Here is a 15,768-nt window from a genome sequence, read left to right as displayed (position 1 = left end):
TATATTTTCTAATTTCTGTTTACTATATATGTGCTGTGATGAACACCACAGTGAATACGAATATCTGTTTGGCTGTTTGGAATATTTAAATACTGTTCAGAAACAAAGTAGCACAGCTCCTTTGTTTACGGGGTTACCAAGGTAACTGCTGCATTTCTGCTGTTCAGTGTCATCTGCTGTCAGAGAGTGAAAGTGTATTTTCATTCAGCCTGTCTCCTTCACTCGTTCCGCCATGCCGAGCATCCGTGTTAGGGTTGTTTTCATCAGAGTGCGCATGCCTATTTGACACACCATACATTTTAACTGGTTGGAATGGAAAAGTATTCTTAAAATGCACTTAAAATTGAAATAATTTGTAATAAAGAATTATTTACAGTATTTTGAAGTGCCCACAGAAACGATACCGTGCATGTTCATTATCGTGATATATCATATTACCGTATATCGCCATGTCTACTGTTTACTAACATAAACTGATTTTTTTTTTTTTTTTTGCTTGTTATATTATATTCTATTTTATTTTATTTCTATAATGGATAGATATTTTTCTAGTTATGTTTTACTCTAAATATTTGGATTGGACTTTTATTAGTGCTATTTCTATAAAGTGATTAAAAAACATTTTTAAAAAGCATATATTATATATATAATATTATTTTGGAATATTACTGTGCATATATTATATTATAGTGAATTTATTTCCTGATTTATTTCCTGTAGGATGTACATTTTTGTAGTTAAATCAAATTTTGATTCAAATATATCCATTATCCAGTAATCATAAGTAATATTGAATTACTAGGCTACATTACATTTTTCAGTACTTCAACAGTTTGGAGTCGATTACTATCATAGTTACTGTACTTTTACTATAGGTGAACTATTTCCTCACATGTGGAATAGTGTTGAAATGCAGATTTTATTCAGTTCAGTCATAGTATAACTAGAGAAAATGAACTGCTCATCATTTCTATCTGTCTTTGTCTCTGTCTCCGTCTCTGTAGTAGTAGTAGTAGTAGTAGTAGTAGTAGTAGTAGTAGTAGTAGTGAGACATGTATCCAAAAAAGTGAGCTTGATGAAATGTAACATTTACAGGTCACTATTTGTTTACTATTCTCAGGTTTTATGTGTTTTCCTGCTGTTATCTGGAGATTCAACAGCCTTGAAATTGTCCCCTTTCTCTTCTTAAAAATGTTTTAAAAATTAATTTTGGTGTTGCAATTGAACACTTCTTCAAAAGAAAAAAAAATCCTACACATTCTCTTTGTGCATTATTTGACTTTGGAAAAACTATATTTTATTAACAGAGGACACAGCGGTTTGAGAGTACTGGTGACCTAATGTCTGTTAAACAAAAAGCTCAATAGTAATCTGCAGTCACTGCATTGACCCGAACCAAGAGTGTTCCAGTGCCTTTATCGTCCTCATAGAGTTAGCTGTTAATGTGACATCTGCTGACACACTCCATTACATGTGCAGTCACCTGCCTCGGTGTGAGTGTGTACACTGGAATGCTAATAGTAGATCTGCAAATTAATATAAGATTCTACATTGCGTGTTGTTGAACATTCCCAGAGCAAAGTTTTGTGGCTCAGATGTTGCTCTTCCAAGACTAAAGAGACTTTGGAATTGTTTTTGTAACCTCAGATGTTTCTTCTAAATTCTTTAGGAGAAATAAAAATATGCACAGTTAAGGCAATTGTTAACATGAAGTAAGAGTATAGAGCTAGAAATTAAATGTAGACCGCATAGACAGTCAGATAATTTGGTCTTTTTATATATTAAGTATATAATTAGGAATATCTGGCTTTTACAGACTTGACAAATCTAAGCACAGTTTGAGATCTATTCTGAAGCTTTAAAGGGTCTTTTTCTCACATCTGAGTAGCAGGATACTTGAGCAAAGCCGCTGTTTGCTCTAAATGTCACCTGAGAAATAGTTGGAACATTAAAGAGATCTCTTGAGATTTTTTTTTCATTCTTTCCTGTGGGATTTTGCACAGCATGTATATTTTATATTGTGCTGTGAGAGCAAGCAAAGAGGAATTAGGTAGGAAGGTAGGAATTTCAGTGTAAGATTTACAATTGACAAATAGAAAACCTGAAAACCTCTGTGTGTATTCGCATACCTTTCTGTGAAGTTTCCCTCGGCCAGCTCTGTAAAGGCCAGTGTCCTTCATTAAACACAGCCAGTCATCCCCAAATAAGGCAAACACTGTGCCCTTCATACTCTTCCAGCCCCCTGCTGTACTGCCAACAAGCGTGCATTTAACACCAGCATAAAAACAGACCCTCCAAATACTGCAGCACACTAATGCTTTACAGTCAAACTTCATCAATAGAAAAGTGCTATTGTTAGTGCTGTTTGCTAAGGCAAGATTCACTATTACTATTGCACATGCTTAAGTCTAGTGTTTTAAAGAAACTCCTAACCCTTAGGGTTTGGAGTTTTTTTAACAAAACAGATATATGTAAATGTATTATGTCAAATATTCTTCATAAATACTGAAAATCTAGCTTTTGCTTCAATGAATGAATGAATTGAGACTATGAGATGATTTCAATTTAAAATATTCATATTTTGCACACTATAAAAAATGCTGGGTTGTTTCAACCAATGTTTGGGTCAAACATTTATTTATAAATTTAAACCAATGGTTGGGTTTGTCCATATTTGACACGAGTGTGGTTTGAAACAACCCAGCATTTTTGGGGTATTAAATGCAGAAGACATTTTTTTTTTCTGTTGTTGACATATTATGCTTGTGACAGAAACTATAATTAGTTATACCTAAATAAAAATAATAAGAACTGTAAAACTTACTAGAGTATGTGTGACCATGCTGAACTCAAAACCTTATATATGTAATAAAATAGGTATATATTTTTGAATTACTCTTTTCTGTTTGCCAGAATGTAGTAGTAATGTTACTTTACATGATTTATATTTATATTTCTGTTTTTCTTATCTTAATGTACATTTAAATCTAAGTGAAATATTGCATTCTAATATTGAGTACAGGTGGTTTTAGAGTGATGTAATGTCATATCTGTGTGGTCAACAGACTTGGAACTTTGACAGCCAATTAGAATCAAGCATTTAACAGTGTTGTGATATAAAATGAATTGTCATTTGTTTATTAATATTTTTTCGTCTCTCTTTCTGTTTTTCTGTCCCCAGGTAAGACTTGAAATCTGAATCTTCTCACCTATAAAGTGTGCAATCCTCCATGTAAGTAGCCATTGAGTTTCTGTTGCACTTTATTCACCCTGCAGATGTGTAATATACCCTGGATTATGTTGTTTTGACAAACCCTTGAGCAGTTATATCTTTTGAAACATCGAGAGCTAAGCTTTCCCTCCCACCTCTCCACTATCTTGTAATCCTGCTGTCAGGCAAACAAAGCTCCTTTGCGGACGTGAGTTGATACCATCATTTCTCTCTGTTCCTCTGCTTTTTGCAGAAAGGAGCCATTTAACCACTTGTAATCTTTCCCGACCACCACTGGCATAGCCATAATAGATCCTTAACCTGTGTTGACCATCTCGTTTGCCTAATCGTCAGTTAAAAAGCTTCCCAGGGTTTTTTTTTTTTTTTTTGTAATTGCCGTCAAAGTGATACGGTGGAGGTAAATTGTCAGGGGAATACTTGGACTCAATGAAAACGATGTGTCAGGATTTGAGGGATAAAAGAACGAGAGCAGGCCTTTTAGTCATGGCTTTGAGAGGGTAAGTGCGCTTCTTGTTTCTAGGGCCAAAAGAGAGAGAGAGTGAAAGCACTAGTTGTGTGAGTCTGAGACCGGCGAGCAACAGGTCACGAGGTGCATTATGCTGAGCACTTAACCTCAGACTCAGAGACCCTCGTCTCCTCATGCAGCTGCACACGCGCTCACTGCCTGGCTAACGTTATCTCAACCAGACGCTACCTGGGAAGACATGCTTCGCTGGAAAGCAAGAGAGATAAGAGGCCTTCAGAACAGGGAGGACAAAAAAAAAAAAAAACACCATTCTGCTGTCTGGAGGTGGACAGGAGAAAGACAGGAAGGTGGTGAGATTGAGTGAGACTTAGGCTTGGTTCAGACTTCAGGTAAATGTGACCCAAATCCTAATTTTTGGTTTTGCCCCCATGTGACTCAAATCAGTTTTTTTTGAACAGCACAAACCACATGGAATCTGATCTTTTCAGTTCCAATTTGGGCCACTTCCATATGTGGTCCTAAATCCGATACAGGTTGGATGTTTTGCAATGCGACCTCAGTCTGAACAGTCAAACCGGAATTCATGCGACTTTTACGTCACTCTAGATCAACATTCATCACAATTCTGTGCTCATGGGAGTCAGATTTTACGTACCTGAACTTATCAAGACAGTTGCGAATCAGGACAGTGATGTATCAGACTCATAAGTATTACAGTGACAGCTCTATACAAGTAAAACATGAGGGCTTGTATCATAAATGTTTAGAAAATCTGCTCTTTTTCTACTTCCTCATCTTTGTTTTTGTTTTGTTTTTTTATTGCCTGCGCACAAATTCGCTGGCTTCCATGGCAGAGCACACTATAAATAAACTCGTAATTGCTTACTTTAATGTCCAACATGTTTAATTCCTTATGACAGTGTGCTGCGTGATGCCTTTTTATCATTCTTTTGCGTATGCGGGTCAGTCCAGGACCATGATCTGTTCACACTGAAATCTGATATTGGCCACATTTAAAACAACAATGTGAACAGCTAAAGAAAAAAATCAGATCTGAGCAATGCATTTTATTTATTTATTTTATTTAGATGCCTTTTATGAACATTTTTCATCTTGAATCCGCCTTTGAAACCATTTTCCGTTTCGGCTGCCACCAACTCCTTCCCTATAGCGATCTTGTAGACCACTTTCACAGTTCATTCAATTTCCATTGGATAAAATCAAGTCCCATTCTTTTATTTATCTACCTATCCATTAATCTATCTGTTGATCCATCTATTAGTCTGTCTCTCTCTCTCTTTGAATATTTTTCTTTTAAATGCACTACACAGTGGAAGTAGAATGGAGTTTGAATGCCATTTCATGTTGATTTTGACCATATAATCCAATTTTGCTTTCTCCAATAGTGTTAAATGGTATTTTAGGAAAGTTGATTTTGCCAAGTAGTTTGTGCTCCTGGATCAACATCTTTTGTTGGTTCTGGAACTACATTGCTGTCAAACAGACATAGTCCTAACCATAACCAATAACTACTCTTTATACCAAATGATAGGTTGATAAGAAGCCCAAACCTCAGCCTTAACCCTAACCCCAACCATAAAACCTAACCCTAAAGTCTAAATTGATTAATGTGGTTCCAGGACCAACAAAGATGTTGATCCTGAATTGTGTCCTACTTGGTGAGGTCACTGTAAGCTTCAGGACAGTTCTACCTCTTTGTCTATTTTTCTGCTTTATTAGTTTTAGTTTTGTAAATAGCTACAACTAGCAGTTTGTTATGGGTAGTTTAGTAAAATCCTGCCAACTTTCTTAATTTCTTTAAATGTATTGTTTTATGGATGAAACCACCCACATCAATGATCCACTTGGAACTTAATATTTGAATCTTGGATTAGAAAAGGACGTTTTCCTGTTTACCAACGTCTTAATGCCACAAAGCTATCACGCCTCACCCAGACTTATTTTGCTTTCCAAACCAAAATGCGTCTTTTCCAGACCAAAAATGCTTCGTTAATTGCTGTGATTTTTTATTTTTGTTCCATCGTACCAACATATTTATTTTTGTTATTAGTGTAGAATTTAATGCAGTCAACCCTTGCAGGTTTTCTCAAATGAGGCAACTCACTCCACAGTATTTAGAGACTTTTTAGATTATATTTGTTTAACTAAATGTTCTGAGAATAGTCACGGTCAACCAGTTTGGCATAAACATCCTCACAGAGTAAAAACTGAACAGACGGTCACCTCACCTAATTGTGTTTATAATGTTTGGTCTGGGCCGTGACAGTGAAAATTATGGTTAAAGAAATAAAATGTCCGAGCAAGGGCTCCAATGATGTAAGATAACTAGTGGCAGCTGAGCAGTAGTTTTTGGAACTGGTCTTGTTTTCTCAGAGAGTAGGGGTTGATGGGAGAGTGCATGAGTGACATGCGTGTCAGGCAGCATGTGGACTTCCTGCTTGCATGCTTCTCTAGATGTGGCGTTGAACTTCCAGTACTCTGGGTAGAGAGGACATGTCTGAAGCTTTGCATAGAATTATGATGGATTGGGTTGGGTTTATTAGGAGGAGAACTCAAAGAACTTGAGGGTGAAAATAACAATTCATGGGGCGAACAAACGACCCTGCAAACTTCAGAGGAGTTTCAAAGCTCCAGGCAAACGGCCGCAGAACAAGAGGAATCAGCAGGATAGAAGATGTGAGACTGTATTTGTATGTAGTGAGAAGAGATTGAATAAGAGGCCTAGTGGTGCACATAGTGAAGATAATTAACTCACTCCGTCCGAGCCATCTGCTGCCATGGTAGACTCATGTGAACTTGCTCATTTTTCTCTCTTTCTCTTCATCATTTTTGTAGTCGGTGTAATGTATTAGTGATGGCCCAGTATAGTTGACTGTATATATGAATTAAATAAATATTTGAATATTCAGCAGCCATTACTTGAAGTCAAAAAGGTGAAGATCCACTGCTTTAAGTGCTACAACAGCAAATCATTTTGTTGTACCAAATCAAAGACAAATAATGTCAAACTCCAATTCTAAGATTGAGTACTGCGATTTTAAGACGATGTGAAGTTAAAAACAGAAGAAAAAAATAGAATCCCTGATGTGCAGTATATATTGTATAAAAACTTTATTTCTGTCCTCTCTTGAAATAAAATCTTAGTTCTTTTAGAAGTAAGTATATGCCTCAGGTCAGGTAATATTTTTACTCTTTTACTGTAGCTGGCTTGGGCTTGTTCATGGACAGTTTCTTCTCTGATTGACATGAAACTTAAGTCAGCTGTTTTTTCTTACATGTTTTTCCACTGTGCCCTCAATCCAGCTCTGCTCAGACCAGCACTTCTGATTTCCGAGAACGAGTCCATAGCATCCATCCTGTTCTATTTCTGTACAAAGATTGTAATTTACTGTGTACAGGAGCATGAGGATTGAAGATTTTAAATGTGAAGCAAAACACAGAAACCAAGAATGCCATTGGTGGAGAGGAAGGACATTGGAGAGGCTTTTGATGTCTTTGGCTGAGCTCTGATAGCTCCCTATATTTTGCTTTATCTGTCCTTCTGTCTTGTTTGAGGAATCAACCCTGAACTGGGGCTTTGGAATCCCTCAAGTTAATGGGAGAGTTCATCCCAACATGAAAATTCTGTCATTGTTTACTCACCCTCATGTCGTTTCAAACCTGTATGCTATTTATTTTTTTTATTTATTTTTATTTTTTTTTATGTAATTTTTTTCATTGAACAAGGAGAAATTTGAAAAATCAAAAGAAACATGTCTACAACATTTGCTGTACTGTGACCAAACTTTGTCAAACCATAAATTACAGAATGTGCAATATTTGATTTGAGAGATGAATACGGAGTTGCATAAATACTGACTTGAGAGAGACCAATGACTAAAATTTTGATCTATTCATCACAAAAAAACGATTTCAGAAGACTTAAGGAAAAAATAATAATTTAAACTTCTTTATTGTGCTTTTATAGCATTCTTTTGAGCTTGACAGCCCAAGGTCACTAAAAATACTACTTGTATTGAAAAAGCAGCTTAGTTGCTTCAAAATTCTTCTTTTTTTGTTCCACAGAATGAATAACAGCTTATGGGTTTGGAATACCATGAAATGAATAAATAATAAGAGAACTTAATTATTTTTTTTGTTGCTGAACTGTTCCTTGAAAAGTTGTAAGTAAGTTAGGGGTGTTTTTAGGAGGAAGGAAAAGTAAAAAAAAAAAAAATTGCACAGAACAGCTGAGGGCAATTTAATTTTAGAAATGCATGAAGGTGAATGAGATGACTCTGTTAGGTGGCAGATGTGATGCTTGACCTCTTCTGCTGACCGAGTGGTCGAGGCATATGGGCAATACAGTCATTTGTGCAGTAACGCAGCACACATCTGTGTGTGCACTGCGTCTAAGACAAGTACGCTTTGTAGGGAACGAGAACGGAGGATGGAATTTTTCTGAGTTTTCTTTGGAATCTCTGGTGGATTGTTTAAGGTTATTTAAGATGGTGTGCTAGTGTTGCAATTTACATTTCCAGTGATATACTTCTGGTTATGGGGTCTATTGCGGTGGTCTCTGTAGGGTCTTGGGTTTCCTTCTGTTTTTGTACTATTATGACCTTCATTCTGTGCCAGCTCTCGGCTCTGTTTAGGCTTTCACTCATTGGCTTTCTGATATTTCCCTCCTCCTCCATATATGTTCTCTCTCTACTTTAGCCTTTCTTTCTCTCACTGACCTTTTATAAAAGAAGTTGGATGTCATCCAAGAAATAATCTTCATTCAGAAATACCTTTATGGGCACATCAAAGATCTTGAGATGTTCTACAACTCGCCCGTTCCAACATTAATTCAATTAAAAGCCAAGGTAGAGGGAGACAGGCAAACCGAGACGGCAAAATTAAGAGTTGCAGGGGGTGCAAAAGGATCTGCTAATCCCAGACGTGCCTTATCAGCCCTTGAGTCAGGTCTAGAGTCAGGCTCCAGCCCCCCTGGATCCCCTCCATCAGTGGGAATGCCTTTTATTCCACCCCACTGATCTGACTTCAAAGGCGGTATGAGGCCCGTGGTCCACCCCTGCTGTATACCCCAGCTTTCATTAGAAAGCAGATTAGCACTAATCTGCTGGAGCACACCTGACGTTCACCCTGCACTGCCGGATGGGAAGCGGCTGTAGTATGGGTGTAAAGGGGGATTACTGTGATTGCGGAGGTCACAGCACTAACTGCACTCAAGACCTAAGCAGAGATCAAGGTGCATAGTGGTTAATTTGTTAATTGGACACATGGGGAATTAGGGAAAGGGGAAGAAGGGATAAGTAGCATTGTAAGACGCTGATAAGTACAGTATTAAAGTATCATTTTCAAAAGCTATCTACTGAGCATTACACAGATAGAAGGATTACCTCACTTGTTCTTTCACATTGCAGTAGCTCTTTGCAGAAATACACGATATAAAAGCAAGCGTCTGTATCGGCAGATAAATGTGACTCTTGTTATTAGCGTATTAATTAATTTATTTTATTCTATTTTATTACTCAGAGCCTGATATATTAGTGCTGTCAAAATGATTAATTGCGATTAATTGCATCTAACATAAAAGTTTGTTTACACATAATGTATGTGTATGTATATTATTACATTTATATATATTAAATATATATGTCTGTGTGTGTATACATATACATTACGTGAACAAAAACTTTTGTTAATGCGATTAATTGCGATTAATCAATTTGACATACATTATTTTATTTATATATATATATATATATATATATATATATATAGTACAATTATATTTATATTTATATCATTTTAAAATATCCATTTTACATAGTTTTTGGATTATTGAAGCACATAAAGACTATAACAAGAATCATTGTTTTTTGTTTTTTTTAAACAAAAAAAATTTACATTGAGATCAAATATCAAAATATCATGTTATCGGCTTCAAAATATCTTTAATTATCACTTTATATGATCCGAAATGAAATTACTATATGCATGCATCCCTACCTATAACTGTTCCTTTTACATACAAATTTTTCGAAATCCCTATATATAAAAATGAATCTTCAGTGTGAAACTCGACTAGGATGAATTTGTGAAGTACATGCATTATTGCTAGTTTTTATTGGTTTTGCATAATTTACTAAGTCTGATGAGTAGATAACTTTCACCGAGTCCAATCATATTGAGCATACATGTTCATGTTCACAAAGGTGGGTTTTTTTTTTTAAGTCTGTTTCTCACGTGACTGAACATTTGGCCTGCATAACTAGAATCATTAGTGTCCACACATTTCCTGTTTCATGTCTCTGGGGTGATTTAGATCTGCGCTCTCTTTCACCGCAGCAGGCGCACTGGGCGTAATCTTGTGTTAAGACTTAACAGACTGATCTGGATCAGACATTGATCTTTGCCTCCTGCTTGTTACACTCATATGTGCTCACACATGTAATGATCCACACCAACCTTTGACCCATGCCAGCGAGGGGCGATATAATCACTCAAAGCTGATGGACATGTATTTGAGATGAGCGCTGCAAGAGCTGACGGTTTGTGATTATTGAACTGTCCAGTGTTATTCAATCAACGCAGCAAGTGAAAAGTATTTCCCTTTGAGAAATGTTTGGCTCATAAATTCTTGACTTTACCAAGAATGTGTCTTACTGAACTCACATCAAGCACAGTGAAGTCCACAGAATAATAGTGTTTTATTTTGTTTTATTTGTGATTTTCCACCATCAGCATTGGTTGATTTCATGAAATTTATGGCTTTCTTCAGGTTTAGAGGGAGGACTGTTGTCAGGTTACTGCATTAGTTGCCCGTATTAACCTCCATCACTGTGAGAAATGACTAACATCAGAGCCTTTCTAGTTAGTGAAGTTATTATTCCAAGTTAAAATGTAACCTAGTACAAAGCAAAGCAAAACATATAGGTAAACTGCAGAGAATATAGTGCCTTACATATGGTATACAAAGTCTTATTGTTTGAGACTAAAATAATGTAGATTTTTATTTTTTATGTAGAAAATGTGGTATATGCCAATGCAAAATTCAGGACAATGATACTATGATGATGTAAATGGTTGTCAAGGCAGTCTGGTTGTGAGGTGTTTACCCAAGTCTCCATGATATTGTGATCTCATTCTTTAGTGTCTAAGATTGATTTGTTTTCCCATTTTAATGTTCATGAGGTGAAAGAAAAAAAGAGAAAAAAACTGACCTACATTTTTAATAAAAAAAAGTCAATATCTGGTGATGTATGTTGGACTTTTCCAATAATTTTGGATTTTTCCAATAATTTCTGCTTAAACCCCACCCCTTTTTACAGTCGACTGCAAACTCACAGTTGGATTGGATCTGCCTTCATCAAATCAACAGCCAATGGATAAAACCAAGTCCTGCCCAACTTTTTTCTTTTTCTTTTTTTCTTTCTTTTCATATGGCACACTTAACTGGAAACACTTCAAGATTTTGGAAGTCATTGAATTGACGTGTGTGTGGCATTCTTTAACGTTCCGCCTGGAAACAAAGATGTTGTGATGCCAAACCCCCCACATGGAAGCAGATCGCCGTTACAAATGTGACAATGAGCGCTTATCAGGATCAACTAAACACTGAATTTTCAAAAGCATGTGAAGTATGTAAAGTTCACGGCATAGAAAATATGTCCAAGAGTTTTACTGTTATTGTAGGGACATCAGCGTTACATTTTCACGCCCATAAACATGACATGGAACAAAATGAACTGAGATTGGTTGCTTTACATGTCAGATGGCCTCTGGGCGGTCCTTGGCCAATAAAAGCTGCTATGGAGTCCAGACCTTCTGCTGTCAGTCTGAAGTACTGGCTACGCGAGACTACCTCAAACCTTATCTATGAGGAATGGAAATGGCAAGCACCACTAATAAAATTGCCTCAAAGGAGGTAGTGATGTCACTGCGGACTTTAATTTAATCAAAGAAAACATAGTTTTTCCAAACAGTCTTTACAGCACTTGGCTTCATCCAAGTGCCTCACACATGAGGGGTATTTTCAGAGCCTGTGGTACTGAACTTTCTTCCAAGAAAGAGGAGTTTAGCAAAGCTAAGTCATGTATACTTAGCCTCCCTCCTCACAGTAACACACACACAGCTCCGGTTGTCGTTGTGAACGCTGTTTTTCTATGCCACAGATGGCCTGTCTTCGAGTGGTGGGGATTACTGGTGTTTCTACAGGACAGTTTGGGAAAGAGCTGTTTACTGTAGGCTGCCGGACTCCGTGCTGCCGTGGCCACATTCGGTTCCCTTTCCTGTCTCTGTGAGGCCAAGCCACACACCATACGGCAAGTAGGACACACTTATGCACAGACCCACACTTGTGCAGACCAGAAGCAGCAGCGGCTGAGTTCTTATGCCGCACAGAGACAGAAGAAAAACAGGTATCATGCCATTTCAGCCTATTAAAGGAATAGTACACCCAGAAATCAAAATTTTGTTATTTGCTCACCCTCATGTCATTCTAGACCTGTATTTGTTTATTTTTTCCAAGATGTTTAGCAGAATGTTAAGGCTGCTCTTTTCCATACAATGAAAATCGATAGATAAGCTCAAAAAAAAAAAAAAAAAGCAACATAAACAAAGTATAAAGGTTGCATATGACTTGTGAAGCTTATTGTAGAATGGGCCAAAATGGACAAAAAAGCTTGTTGAAAAGTTTCCCCCAGCTCTCAAATTTTGTGCACATTTATACATGGTGCCTGAAACTTCATTGGTTCTTTTGACTGATGTGTCTGAATGTTTTGAAATTAATGTAAGCACGAAAGAGACCCGAGAGCACATCTTTGCTGGACTTTTCTTATTTTACTCATAATTACAACTAATAGTATCTATCCCACTTCTTCCTTAAAGGGATAGTTCAACCAAAAATGAAAATACTGTCATCATTTACCCACCCTCATGTTGTTGCAAAAATGTGTGACTCTCTGTTAACACTTTACAGTTAAAGGGGTCATGAACTGCATTGTTTTATTGTTTTATAATGTTTCCTGGGGTGCACTTTTAGCGTTAGTATGCTTTTAAATCAAAAATTAATAAATAAAAGGCATTTTTCCTATCCTGATTTTAGTCTTCTTATTTGAATGCTCTGTTGGAAGGGGTGTCTGCTGTGAGACTTTAGTCTAAACGCCCACTACTGTGATTGGCTAACATCTTTGCATATGAAATAGCCAAGTATTACTCTCTCGAAAACTTTTTGCATGTTTTTACTATTACAGCTATCAAGGTTTACTAATAGTGAAAAGTGTTGATTATAGCATTAAATTTACATCTATGGCATTATGTTAAGTTTGTGGCATGAAAGGTTGCAGTGATGAACATTCTAGCTGATCACAGACATGTCGTCGAGCGCATGAAAGCAGCGATCTCATCATTTTACCTCGACACTTTCATCATCCTTTCATCATAACAGTGCAGTGTATCACTTTGGCATGTTAGTGAGATGACAAGGAGAGAACAGTGATGCAGGACTAAAAATAACATAACCTTTCAAAGGATTCTAATGCTAGGAATATGGTTATTTATTCTCAACAATGTGAATGTCTGTTTTATTTTCTCATTTATTTGTATTTGGTACATTTCAGTGTGAATTCTTTTGTAAATCAATCGCATTTTGATTGTAATAATGTATTAGTAAATGTTGAAATTAACATCAACAAAGATTATTAAATGAGGTCAAAGTATTGTTCATTCTTACTTCATGTTAACTACTAATGTTAACTAACGAAACTTTATTGTAAAGTGTTACTGATTTTCTTTTCTCTATGGAACATAAAGAATTTTTTTGTTGTTTTTTGTTTTGTTTTTTGTTTTGCCAGCATTCATGAGGGTAAGTAAATGATGACAGAATCTTAATTTTTGGGTGTACTATCCCTTTACCAAAGAAGTTTTTAAACACTTAATAGGTGTTTCTAACATCTGAATGTGGGTGGACACAGACGGCGGGTACGCATTTTGACCTCAAAGTACGCTGGTACGATTTGTCACTCTTATACCAGGGGTACTCAAGTTCAGAGGCCAAGAGGGCCGCATTTTAACCAAATGAAACGCGAAGGGCCACAAATTATAACTTGGATCGTAAGACTTTTATTTAGGCCTACTTAAGACAATATTTGTAGTTTTACTGTTTATTTACTAAAAGTGCAGTTTTTAGGGCCTGGCTGTTGTTCACTGGCTGATGAGAGTTTGTCCATAAGACGAAAACATTGCACTTTTTTATAGTCTTTTTATACTCCATTGCACCTTTTTAACACTTTTTATAGCACCTATTTATACTCAGAGAATAAATGTTTTATTATTTGTACTATTATTACCTACCTTTTAATTTGGTCAGAATCCAAAAATATATATATATATTTTTTTTAATGTTCAATCACAATTTTATGAATTATCTAACTATAACCAACGTTGTAAACATAATAAATCAGATATTCTAAGTGAGCTCAATTATGTGATGACAGATCTGTAATGGGAGCGCTGCTTGCTTTCTGTTTATAACACATTGACATTAAGAATAAAAGGTGTGTTTTTCATGCTGCTCGGCAACTTACACACTGCAAAGTTTGAGGAATGTCAACTGCATTTCATCATGGAAAAATAAGGTTACTTTGTTTTTTACTTGCACGCACAGTCTCGAGCCTTTGGTGGCGTTCACGAACACAAGTGCTCGACACATGCGCACTAGAGAGATTAATGCTTGTCTAGTCTTTTTCGCTCAAATAGTTACAATAAAATCTCTTTGTACTTGTTTAAAATTAGAGTTGCTGGTATCTTTTAATCCCCTCAAACGAGCGCTCTTCAACACGGTAGGTGTTTGTTGTTACTCTTGTTCTGTCTTCTCCGTTTCTTTTCAGACTGAAACAACAGCCCGTTTCAGTGCTGACACCTTGTGGACAAACTAAATTAGTGCAAAAACTATTAAAAATACTATTAAAAAAAGACTGCAGATCGACAGCAACACAAAATCCCGCTCAATCCCTCTTTTCGCTCCTGCCTTCTGACTGAAATCTCAAGCGAGAACAGAAAGGCAGTCACGGTACTTCTAACTCCTTAAGGTAAACTGGTATAAAATGCTCAAGTAATGTTGAACAACAAATCTAAATAAAATTGAAATCGCTATATGGCTTAGTGATTATGAAAGTGCTGTGATGTGTGACTGACTGACAAGCACGAGTCTGGAGAAACAGGCGTTTATTTATTTATTTGCAGTGTTGAGAAACGTGTATATATAGCCTATGTGTGTTGCATTATTGTGTTAATACTAACTAAAGTACCTAATTATGTTACATAGCCTACTTATTTTGTATGAAAACTAGCACATTAGTTACTCTGCAAGCTCTCTCTCATACACAAACGCGCGCACACAAAGAGAGGGAAGATCATTGTAAAATGAAAATCGCCGTGTTTGGTTTAAAATTAGTTCTTGCTTGTGTTGTTTTTGTCAGAAAACATTTTTAATTATCGATCTGTGTTTTTAAGATTAGGTAACACAACCCCTCGTTATATGACTAACTTCTTGATATTCTTGAGTACTCGATGCGTTTTGCTCTTAGTGGTCCTTTCTATTCATTGTCAACAGTTTTCTATAAATGTTTGTATTGGCTAACCTTTATTCAGATAATGTTTGTCTTGTTTATAATTCAAAGACAGCATGTTACAAATAGAAACCCTTTTGTTTCTGTGGGATTTAGTATCATATTTGGATATTGTAATAAAAGATGAAGTTGTTTTCTAAGGGTTTCTTAATTTTTTTACTAGTTTTCATTACGAAACCTGTAAACGACTGTCAGGTTAGCTGTATGTAAATATAGCCTACTTGAAATTGCAAAAAAAAAAATTTATTCCATATTAAATATATGAATGTGATTCACTTGTTGTTGTCAGTTTGTATAAGCACACATTATGCAATGCAATATTAATCATGAATTAAAAAATGCTTTTGAGCAGGTGTAGTGAAATTTAAAATTGTAAAAAAAAAAACTTTAACAATCAAAATTAGATTAACGAAGATGTGTGTGTGTGTGTG

General features: G+C 36.1%; 1 protein-coding gene across 3 annotated transcripts in view; it reads left to right on the top strand.

Annotated features, from left to right (window-relative positions):
* Positions 1–15,768, top strand: part of pdzrn3b (PDZ domain containing RING finger 3b) — a 97,555-nt gene that overhangs the window by 37,985 nt on the left and 43,802 nt on the right. Inside the window, exon 2 of one of the 3 annotated variants that reach the window (XM_067373993.1) lies at positions 3,182–3,232. The exons of the other annotated variants lie outside the window; for them this stretch is intronic. The gene's annotated coding sequence lies outside the window, so the exon portion shown is untranslated. The remainder of the gene's footprint in view (positions 1–3,181; positions 3,233–15,768) is intronic. 3 annotated transcript variants of the gene reach the window in all.

The sequence above is a fragment of the Chanodichthys erythropterus genome, chromosome 21 (assembly GCF_024489055.1).
Source record: "Chanodichthys erythropterus isolate Z2021 chromosome 21, ASM2448905v1, whole genome shotgun sequence".
Classification (NCBI taxonomy): domain Eukaryota; kingdom Metazoa; phylum Chordata; class Actinopteri; order Cypriniformes; family Xenocyprididae; genus Chanodichthys; species Chanodichthys erythropterus.
Note: the sequence above shows the minus strand (reverse complement) of the source record. Positions and strands in the feature narration are given on the sequence as shown.